Genomic DNA, 11,915 nt, shown 5'->3' with positions numbered 1-11,915 from the left:
CTGCCCCCTGCTGTGCCGTGCAGATCCGGGAGGGTCAGCTCCAGGCCCAGGTAAAATGAGCCAGGTTAGCCAGCTCACCTCTGCACCCACGCTTGCTCTGTCCCCAGGGTCTCCACCCTCACACACAAACTCAAGCTCACCCCGGATCCCCCTGGGTCCCTATGGTGTCCTCTGCTCGGTGGTTCACAGACAGCGAGTTCAAGGTCACTGATGCCCTCACATCACTGAAGAGACAGATCAAAGGGGAAAGAAATCTGCAACGGTTGAGCATACAGTGAAATGAAAGATCTCGCATGAAGGCATCAAACAGTTGCCCACAGAAGAAGGACTGTTTTAGTAATATGAAACATTAACTGATTTAACATTTGCAAATTTGCAAGGTTTTTTTTACAATTGACAATATGTATTTGAATGCTACATATAAAGTTTCAACCATAAACACTGAAAGGGCCAACAAAAAGGGAAGATGACTCTGAACGGCATCCACTGGCGATGTCCAGAGGAACATCAGCTTCCCAACCACGCTGACTGCAGAGCACCTGGTCCTCTCCAGTCACAGAGGAAAAAAAAAAACAAACCTCTGGATCTGTCAGGTGGCTTCATTGGTTGGAGCATCGTCCTGTACACCAGAAGATTTTGGGTTTGGTCCCCAGTGGCCACATAGGGGAGGCAACAGATGGATGTTCTCTCTCTCTCTCTCTCTCTCTCTCTCTTCCTGCCCCCCATAACCTCCACTCTCTCTAATATCAATAAACTCATCATCAGGTAAAGAATTTTTTTAAAATGCTCTGAATCCTAAGTCGCAGAGAGGTAATGGCTGAAACATCCATATATAGATTCCCTCCCCCACTCTCCCACCCCCCGCCCCGCCCCACCGACTCAGAACGCAACATTGCTGCCTTGGGTCGGGGGAAAAAAAACCCCAGAAGGAAGAAGTAAACTACGTCCCTTAATTGACTGAAATGAGGGACACAGTCAAAGCAAACAACAGCACTGAGGAAACTACATTTTTCCTCTCTGTGCTCTAAGGAGCCCCAGTGCCCCAGGATGCAGCTGGACAGGGTGCGTGTCCTGGGGACCCTATGGGGGTCGGACTTCGATCGACCTTCCTCTGTTCCTTTGCCCTCCTCAACCAATTTCGCAGGGGTTTGTTCCATTTCAGATTACTCTTCTCCCATTGTTTAATTTTTCCACTTCCTCCCTCTGATGCTGTCCCCTCCAGACTCTCACAGTGACACCTCTCCCACAGAGGACTTGGGGTCAATCTGATGGTCCAGCTCTGCTCACACTAGTCTCCACCACATTCCTCCTCTTCCTCCTCTTTCCTCAGGGCCACCCTCTCCTTCCCCTCCCTGCCACCTTTCCCAAGTGCTTTTCTTTACAGCTGTAGGGGAAGTGAGATATAAGACATCTGCTGAAATAATATTGTATGCCTTAAAGAATTCCCAAAATCTATGAAGAATGTTGTGAACTCGGGGAGGAAAATTCAATGGGTGCTATAGGTTTCTTCAACTCTTTTGAACCTGTCAGATGAGAAATTGAATTGCCCTTTGGCACTAGTCCCTCACAGTGGGAGCATCAGCTTCAGACTGCAGAGGCAGACCCTGATGGGGACCGATCACCAACGGGCCGATGAAGAACATTCCCTGGCCCCTTCCCTGTGATGCAGAGAACATGGCAGGACCACCTGTGGTGCCACGTGTAGGACAGAGGAGTCAGCACAGCTGGATAGTCCATGTGAGAATTCTCTTTCTAGCTGACCTTCCTATGGAAACGTCTCCATCTCATCCAAGACACCAATAGGACTCGCCTGTTTGACACTGGTGTGCTTGGAACAAAGTGTTCATTTTCTTTACTCCCCACTTTGTACCAAGTAACTGATGTCCACAAACCCTCACAGAATATTTCTCCCCTTATCCTTTGGAGAGTTGGTGAACGTTGACTCAAGTAACACTTCCACAGCACAAACAGTCCCAAGTCCTTGCTGCCCTTAGAAGAACTTTCTGAGCTCCTCTCCCCCTGGTGCTTCCCTCTGGGCTCTCAGTCATGTGCCACTGTCCTCTGTCCATCATGTCCAGGTCATGCAGACCTGCAACTCAGTTCTGTCTCTGGCCCCACAGTAACAGCACGTATTGGACTTTCTGTAGCCTTTAGCTTCATCACTGAGATTTTGGAAGTCACAGGGAGGGCTCCCCCAGGTAGCACTGGAAATTACTGTACCAAGCTGATGGCTTTCCATCTAGAAGGGGGAAGGGCTTATCCTACAACCCAAGAGGGAGAGACACTTCATAAATTGTCCCTTTCTGCCAAACCCAAAGCAGTTGGTGTCTTTCAGGATGTGAAATCATTTCCTACTATTATGTTTACTTTTCACAAAGGAATGAGACTGTCCTCTCTCCATTTTGGCCAGTGGTGACTGGACCTGACCTGCACTGTGGTCCTGTGGTTCATTCTCTGGGCAGACCACTGAAGTTCCCTTTGGGCGTGTGACCACCAGGACGTGCTGGTTGAACATGGAAATGTGCTTTGGGAAATCTTAGATATTACTCGGGTAAGAGTCCCCAGGAGAGAAGGGATAGATTTAGACTACTGTTATCCATATATTAAAGGGATCTTATTTGTAACCAGGAAATGTGCAAAGGTCTCAGAAACCTTGGTTACATGTAATTTCTACAGGCAGCTAACGAAGGAATCCAAGAAGAATGTGGTCTCTGATAGGCAGAGGAATTAAGAATGGGGAGAGAGGTCTCTTACGATGTACACGGGTCAAGCTCCAGAATCATCTTGAACTTTTACCAGAAAGTGAAATTCATCCCTGTGCTCTTTGAAGAAGTAGAAGTGACCTTTTCTAAGGTAATAGGTTTCCATATTTGCACAAATATGACAGAAGAGAAAAGTTTTATTATAGTAACAGTAAGCAAACAATTCAGGGGGTGGGGCAGCAGTGTGCAGACCACCCTCCCAGCAGGGAGTCATCAGGGTGCGGGGAGATGGAGGTGCAGTGGCAACAGTTGGCTTCCCAAGAAAAGGAGAGGACTTGTCATTCAGCAACATGCTTGCATTGTGGCTGGTCAAAGACTTTCTACAGAAACATGTCAATACTCCAAATGATGCTCTCTTGCCTGTTGAATCTGTGTCTTTTACCTTTTCTTGCCATTTCACTTCTCTGAGTTCTGAGATCTGTTTTTCAGACCAGTCTTTGTATTTCAGGGGCCAATGATAGGGATCAATTTTTGTCCTTTCATAAAAATGTAATTCAACACGTTCATGTTCATCAGAAAGAATTCTATAGGCATCTCTATTTATAGATTACTTCAGGCAAGAATTGATTTCACTAACCACATGAGTAAAATAGTTCTTGAGGTCGTAAAGACAAAAATAAGGAGTAGAATCACAGAGAGAGATTATCTGCCAATCTACAAAGAATCTGGAGGAGAAAGGGTTACTAGGGATAAACAAAGCAAGCTGGTGGTCACCAACTTTGGCCTCCTCCATTCCTTTCTATATGTCTGAGAAGGAGTTCAGGTCACAGGGGGCATCCGTACGTTCTGCTGTGGAGTTTGACAGGGTGGGCATGTGTCCCTCCCCTGTGAAATCAATCAAATGTCCACCAATGGGCGACAGTGAACTTTGCCACCCTCCCTAGTCCTGAGAGCCTGAGGGGCAGAAACAGGGAGCTTTGGGGAATGAGTTCTGTGGGGAAGGGGCCCCTGAAATGTGCAGGAAATATAGGCAGATTTTCATTTTTTATTCAGAGAATATAAACAGCTTTGTAAAGTACAGGCTAGCACTTTTCAAAGCTCCCATGATGATGTCTAGTATCCTATTCTGACGATCCACTTCACCCCTGGCATTTCGTTGCCTGGAAACATAGTGTTTTCCCTGTCTGCCAATACCTTCTCCATTTCTGCCTTTCTCTTTTCCCGTTCCAGGCTATCTTCCAGGTTTCTGATTTTCTCCTCATACTCCTCTCTTATCCTCTTCTTCTCCCTCTCCAGCTCAGCTCTGCACTACTCTTCTATCACTCGGATCTGTTTCTGAATCTCCTGCTCGGCCCTTTGGTACATCTCATTAGTGTAGAATCCCGCCTCGTTCTCCATCACCATGCACTGGACCAGGTCCAGCAGCTGTGCCCTCTGGGCCTCCTGCTAAGCCTGTGTTGCCTTATTGTTGAACAAACAGTGGCGATCCCTGAACTCCTTCATCAGATCCCGGATGAATTCTAGGGCTTCCTTTATGTAATCACAGAACTCCACATCGTCCAACTCATCCTTCGGGGTGAATAAGAGAATCATGAATCTCCTAGCTGTGGGACCAAACATCATCAGCCCCTTCTCCTCGGGCTCTTGCTGTTCCTTTTTGTAGCAGCCCAATGAGACCACCAGGAGCAATGCATGAGGCCCCGGGGATGTCAGGAGGATGCAACGAGCAATCTCCTTTTGTGTGTCAGCATCTGTCACATCAGTGTCAAAAAGGCCAGGCATGTCCACAACCACAATTTCTCTCCCACTCCATGTGCAGCTCCCTTTCTCACAGACCTTGGTGATGGATTTTGCTGTGATGGGGGAATGAAATGCTTTCTTCCCAAGGATGCTGTTTCCTGTGGCACTTTTTCCAGCTCCGGTCTTACCCACTAAGACTAGTCTCAGTTGTGACTCTCTGGGATCTTGGTTTCCAAGCCCTGGGACATCAGGAAACAAAAGCCACAGTGTGAGGACTGACCTCCAGCATTTCCCCTGCAGGACCCACACCTACCTGTGCCCATTTCTGTTGCCTGCTCATGTCCTGTCCCGTGAGCAACACCTCCACTCACAGGAGCCCTGAGGACACACTGGGCCACATGTTCCTGCTGCAGGACTTGGGGAATCCCAAGCACGTCTTCAGAGTCCCTTGGGCTGCTCACTCTGACCTTTGGCAGCTTAGGGCCCATGGAGGAGGACACCCAAGGGTGTGAGTGAGGACTCTGAGCCACTGTAGTAGCTGTCCCTCCTAAGTCAACACAGCAAGTGACACAAAAGCTGACTGTGGAACATCACAGTGGAAGATCCCCTCGCCCCCACATCATAGTCACAAGGGAACTTTTCTTCTACCCATGAAGAAAAGCCATGGAGGGGGGCGATTCAGGCCCTCCCTCTTTGCAGGGGTGAGCAGGGCACCTGGGCAAAAAGAAGGAGTGTCCTTTTACATGTCACATATACAGCCCTCCTGTCTGGAACTGTGACCCACAGAAGCAAAAAACACCTTCCTTAATATTACAACTTGTGTAGAAATCCAATGACTTTTTCCTATATTAAATGAACATGTTGAAGACTTACAACTAGAAAGTATTGACAATTCCCTGGATTTGCTATAAAATTACACTTAGTTTCACTTGGTTAGGTGCACCTACCTCCTAGGAAACTTGGAGGTTAATAACAGAACAGTATACCCTACCAACCGAATGATGTTTTCAAAATAATTCCATCAGGTTAAACACCAGATCATCTGTATAGCACTTTCCTTACTTCTGTTTAGTAGATCTCTGCTTCTCTCTTTAATGGGTCTTGCAGTGGAAGTTCTGGGTTTGGTGAGCACAGCCCAGGGACCAGGCAAGACCACTGATGCCCACATCTGAAGGCCTGTTTTCCTGAGAAAGAACACCCTCCATGGCAGCCCTCGTGTGAGACAGAGGCCTGAGCCACTGTCTTTGCTCAGAGTCCATGCCCCTGTGGTCACACTGATGACATTCGAGACATGAGTAATAACTTCATTTCCCTTTCACAGAAATCATCACTGTCACCCAGACCCTCAGACCAAAAGTCGAGGAATCTCCCTTGATTCCTCTCTTTCTTTTGCTTTCCAGATCCAACCCACCAGCACATTCCCTTGCCTCCATCCACTATCTGACCACTTCTCTCCAGGTAGAAGACCATCATACCAGTGCAACCTACATCACCATTCATGCCTCAGCTGTCCCCTCACTGTCCTCTTTATTTCCAGTATGCCCCCTTCTGCCTATTCTGTAACGGGAAAAATTTTTTAAAATATCCATCAAACAGAGGAGAAACTTAGCAGAAACCCCATCTCTGGCTTCCTCAAGATCAAGAGTGATTCCTCATCTTCCACACACTCTGTCAAGAGGCTGTAGCTCATCCAGGGAGTAGCCAAACCTCCCCTGAATGTGAGTTTCCCATATATGATAACCAGCATCCTGGGGTGAGAGAAGTAAGTTTCCAGAAACTGAGAACACAGGACACAGGATGGCTACCAACAAGGGGAATGTGGGTGGGAGTCCAGATCACTTTGCCATTAGCATCTCAGTGGAAGACTCCACCTAGGGACACCCGGAGAATGTCAGCTGTCACCACACAGGGAGTGGGAAAATCCTGGGAGGTGAAACAAAAGGCCAGCACAGGCCAACTCCACCCTGGAGCAGTTTGCCAATGCTGAGGGCACACAGTGATCTATGTGATGGAGAGCTGCTGTGGCCACGGACTATTCCCATCTGGCACATGGGCCTCTTTGGGATTCAGATCTGTAGCTCCGTCCATGAATGATGAGTCTACCTTCCACCCTTTGAATCTGGGTGGGCTGCCTGACTTGTTCTGGACAAGAGGTCAGTAGGAGCATGAATCCAGAGTGGGTCCTAAAAGTGTGGATGCGCAGGGCTGGCTGTCTCTTTCTGCCCTGCAGAGCCCTGCAGCTGCCTTGGGAATGGGCTGGACTTGCCTGCTCAGTGATGAAGGATGCAGGGCCACTTACCATTATCAGCCTGGCCTGCAAGAGAGTGTACTGACTACCAGACACATCTACGGAGCTACCCAATCCCAAATTATCCAGTTGCTGGATTTTGAGATCATCATTCCAGATGACATAAGTCACGTGAAGAAAGGACAAGAGCCATAGGGATCCACTCACATGTGGAATATAAAATAGGAAGCCACAGGTGAAAAAACAAAACAAACTCATGGACACAGACAGCAGTATGGTGGTGATCAGAAGGAAAGGGAGGTGGGGGTGGACAGGGTAAAGGGGGTCAAATGCGTGGTGATGGGAGAAGACAAGGCTTTGGGTGGTGAGCACATGATGCAGTACATGGATGATGGACGATAGGATTGTACACCTGAACCTTATATAGTGCTAGTAACCAATGTTAACCCATTACATTTAATTAAAAAAAAGATGATACAATTCTGTACTGAACTACTAACTTACCACTGTGTACATGAGCATGTCTAACCAAGATGATAGGAACCTACCATCTGAATCAATAGGCACCTGAATAAAAACTCAATTACTCTCACGTTCTTCCTTCCCAACCCTCTCTGAGGCTGAAGAGAGGGACAGAGAAAGACCCAGAGAGGCTACAGCAGGCCCTACTGGTGTGTGCCCATGTTAGGAAGTAGAAGACAAGAGCCCTCATCAAACCTGGGTCACTCAGGACACTGTAACCTCTCCCTCTGAGCGGTGATGCCCCATCAGGAGGGGCCAGGGTGGAGGGGCGAGGGGAAAGAAAGGGCAGAGTTGATGAAGACAACATGAGAAATGGCGTGGGGGTATTTGCATCTTGCTCAGTTGGGGACCAGCAGACAGGCAAGGAGAGCCCCCACCAGGTCCCCTCCTTCAGCCTGGCCTGGGGAGCCCGAGTCCCCTCTCACCATGGCTGGTCCCGGGTTTGCTGATGCTGAAACTCGAGCTATGCAATGGAGCTGCCATTGTCATGTGAGTTCCTGTGGGTAAGAAACACAACTCATTTCAGGGAAATGGAGAGTAACTGCAAACCGAACCTCCTGCAGCCACCAGCCCCTTCTTCCCCTAGACTGGCTACTTGATTTCCCCTCCTTCCCAGCACTTCTGCTCCTCTCCCCTGGTCAGTCTCCTTTTTGCTTCCTGCTCTTCCTCTGCACAAACATACAGGCTATAGGTGCTCTTCCCTGTCCCCTCAGTAACCTGTTCCTCCGACCACCATTTGAACTTTATCTGTAGCTTAGACCCTCCCCAGAGGTCTGAACTTTCATATCCCTCTCAACCTCTCCACTGGTCAAGTTCATGGGCACCTCACACAGAACTGGCCACAGGAAACCCTTGACCTCCATGCTCTCTAGCAGGTCCTGCCTCAGGTCATGGGGATGATCCCATTCCCCTCCCCCTCCTTCAATGGATGGCCTCAGCCTTCAGACCAGGGCTCCTGCAGAGTCATGGGATCGTCTACATCAAGTTTGTTCTTAATTTTGCTCATCTGTCCCATGGACTTGACCTCCAAAACATGTAGAATTGTCTCTGCTCCCACCACAGATGTAGTCAGTCCACTGGGACTGGTTTCCCAGTCACAGCCCCTAACTGATCATCTCATCCTCAGTCTCGCTTCACTTCTACATTCAGACTGTTTTTAAAACTACACCTTGATTATTTTTCTCCAACACCTCTGCCCCCAACATTATCACCATCCACAGTACAGCTGCTCTGAGGTCCCCTCGTCATTGTCTCTCCCAGTGTTCTCAGGGGTTCCCATGGAGCTCAGATCTCAGTCAGGAGTTCTGCATCTGCTCTCTCTACTCTGTCCTGGTCAGTTGTGAGCTTCATGACGATGGACCCTCCAGGGCAGTGTCCAGTCTTGTATTCCCTTATAACTGTGACAAGCACATTACTGGACACAGAGTTCTTCACAACACATGTTTGTTAAATAAATAAATTGATCAAAACTCCCTCTGCTTGTTGCTTCCTTGATGTGCAGCCTACATCTGAGAAAAAGGTTACCCTTTCTTTATTCATCAATGCTCGTGTCACAGGAGCCATTGTAAATATTTCCTCTCCTTTCTGCCTAAACACGTTTGGCAGAGGGGAGAGCCATGTCAAGAACTGGGAATGGAGGGGATCTTGCCTGAGACAGGCTGAAAATGTGAATTGGGAAAGGCAGTCTCCTCTGATAGGAGCCGTCGAATACACACTTGAAACACAGTTAGAAAGACAGATGCTCCTTTGGAAAGAAGAGTTATGTCTTCATCCCTTAGAGCTAGGGAGTAGAAAACCCCTCCTTGCAAACTGAGAAGAGAAGCCCAGCACTTTGAGAAATCAGCTTTGGCCACAAAGGCACAGTTGGTCCTGGGTGTGGCAGCCCTGCTTCTGACACCTCCCTGTGTCCCTCGCCCACCAGCTGCCCTCAGAGCCCAATCTGCCCGCTCACCCAGCTCCACCCCAGAAAGCTTCAAGTTTATTTATAAATTCTGTAAGAGATGAAAGGAATCATTTATTCATACAAACATCCTCTGAGCAGCAAACCTGTAAGAGTGGCTAATGTGCAGGGCTCAGCCTTTACAGCAGGTCACAGCCCCAAGTCAGTCAGCAGAGACAGGAAACAGAGAGCAAGGAGAAATCTGCACTGAGAGCAAGTCTGATGGGAGGTTTAACTTGGATCCCATGGGAGGGGACTCTGATGTTTCCCATCACACATTTCCCTGCCTCTCCCCCAAACATGCACAGGATGATGACCCACGTTCCTCTACCTGCAAAATCTGCATCCTGCTCTGGTTTCTGACTTTGAGGGCTGAGCTAAGTGAGGACACTGAGGACCAGGAAGAGGAGAGAGGAAGTGAGGGGAGGAGCTGTCCACACTGACTCATGTGAGAGGGCTCTGCACAGAAAGTAGGCTGTACAACTAGCGCTGTGCTGGAGACGAAGAAGACTGTCCTGTTCTGTCAACAGGGTCAGGCCAGCAGGAGGCTTAAACTCATGTAAGCATTTATGCAGTCAGTACAGGACCCCTACGTGTGTGAGGCAAACAGGGGCCGACAGCAAGGGAAAGATGAACAGCACTGCAGTCATGGTGGGGTATTGCACCCCACTGGCATCAACGACGGGTCTTTCAGGCAGAAATTCCACAGGGAAACAGCGGCCTTCCACGATACACTGGACCCCATGAATGTAATGAATGTGTCCAGAGCACCTCACCCAAGAGCAACAGAACTCACATTTTTTTCCAAAGCACGTGGAACATTTTCTTGGATAGCCCACATTTTGGAACTCAAAGCAAGTCTTAATAAATTTAAGATAATTGCAATCATAACAAAAATCTTCTCTGACCACCATAGTTTTAAACTAGAAATCTAGAACAAGAAAAAATCACCGGAAAAGCACACAAATACACAGACACTGAATAAAAGGCTACTAAAGAATAAATGGGTTAACGATGAGATTAAGGAAGAAATCAGACAATACCCTGAGGCAAGTGTGTGGTGTTGGGGAATGGGTGAAGAGGTGAGGGGATTGAGAGGTACAAATGGGCACTTACAGAACAGCCATGGGGGTATAGAGTGCAGTAGAGGAAATGGAGCAGCCAAAGAACTTGTACGTATGACCCATGGACATGAACAATGGTGGGGGGTGGACTGAGGGAGTGGGGGTGCTGGATGGAGGGGGCAAAGAGGGAAATTCAGCACAATTGTAAGAGCATATTCATTAATAACATAAAATGTTTAAAAAGAAGAAAGAACAGAATGCATGAAGAATACTTACATGACATTAATAAAAAGACAAATGACCCAATTTAAATTGGAAAATGATGGGAATAAACATTTTTGATGTAAAACATGCTGCCTGTAGTGAGAGCAGAGAGCAGGCTGAGTTCCGCATGTGTCTCCACCAGGGACGCCATCACCACAGCCAGACCCTGAGTCTGCTCCTCAAGCCCGGCAGTCATCCCCGCCCATTCCCCTCCTCCTCCCCACCTCCCCACCCCCTTCTGTGCTGTTCGGAGACATGCTCCCCAGTGTTCCTGATGTGAACACGTGAGGGGCTGAGACCCAGACTCAGAGCTGAGGTCTCAGATCCAGAGCAGGAGATGATGATGATTTTCTGCAGCATGGCCATTTCCTGATTCCTGTAGGAGACCGTTCTGCATGGCATAGGCTGAGCTCCCACTTGGGGATGCACAGGACCCACACCCACAGATAGGTTCTCCCATGGGGAATCAGGCCTGCAATGTACCTAGGGCACTTTGAGTCTTGCTCTTGGAAAAAACTCCCTCACCCTGAATTGAGGACATTTACTGCAAGGTAACTTCCTAAAATCCATGCTAAACCTTCCAAGGATGAGTGTAACCAGTTCAACCACTTTTTCCTTTTCAGTTGCAAATATCTGTCTTTTGTGATGTGATTAGCGTCATCTGGTTCCTTTGTTTTCTGTAAAGGGTAACCACCTAAAGCGAACCCGTGCATAGTAAATGAGGACCATCATGTAATGTGCCGAGAAACACAATAAAGGCCGGTCATGGTAAGGGCCAAGGCTTTTGCTCCCCTTGAGAGAAAAGCCATGCTGTCCCTTTTCCTCCACTGGACTTGGTAGTCTGTATGAATGTCTCATTTCATCCACAACGATGCAGACACTGCGGGCCGATGTCTGCATCAGATTGCAAATCTCAATTTACAAAGACTTTTGGAAAATCAACATGCTTTTTAACAGGAAGAAGGAAACTGAGAACAGTTGCTTTAGGGACTCCATTTTTCATATTTGTTTATAACCGTAGGGGAGACTGCTCTTTTCAAAGCTGATGTAGGTAGTTCACCTCCCTGGAGTAAGGTGACACCAGCCCTCATATGGAGCCGGGAGACACCCCGGACCGCAGCAGACCACCACAGATGGGGAGCTGGCAATTTAATGCACAAGGAGCTTGATTGGTCTCCAAGAAAAATATATGGTGCACCTGCCAGGTCTGAAGTGTCTCTATAGGCCCCTCAGCTGGGCTGAGTCACATGCACCATACAGGAGGTCTCAACAACACATCACTCTCTCAAGGCCAAGTCCCTGAGGAAGCTCCTGGGTAGTGACAGTGTGAGCAGAATGCACATTCCGAGGACAAGGAAAGGCTGGGGTGTGGAGGGGTGGGGAGCTGGGCCTAGTTTTCAGGTCAACTGGAGGTCACATCCTCCCCATGACCTCCC

The 11,915-nt window shown here is 48.3% G+C and overlaps 1 pseudogene; it reads right to left on the bottom strand.

The window, feature by feature from the left end:
• Positions 1-3,691: 3,691 nt before the first annotated feature.
• On the bottom strand, positions 3,692-9,509 carry LOC123805834 (annotated as a pseudogene).
• Positions 9,510-11,915: the final 2,406 nt, after the last annotated feature.

Source organism: Phyllostomus hastatus, unplaced genomic scaffold (genome assembly GCF_019186645.2).
Source record: "Phyllostomus hastatus isolate PE091 unplaced genomic scaffold, TTU_PhHast_1.1 phas_contig_1491, whole genome shotgun sequence".
Taxonomy (NCBI): Eukaryota; Metazoa; Chordata; class Mammalia; order Chiroptera; family Phyllostomidae; genus Phyllostomus; species Phyllostomus hastatus.
The sequence above is the reverse complement of the archived record's forward strand: the minus strand, read 5'-3'. Positions and strand labels throughout refer to the sequence as shown.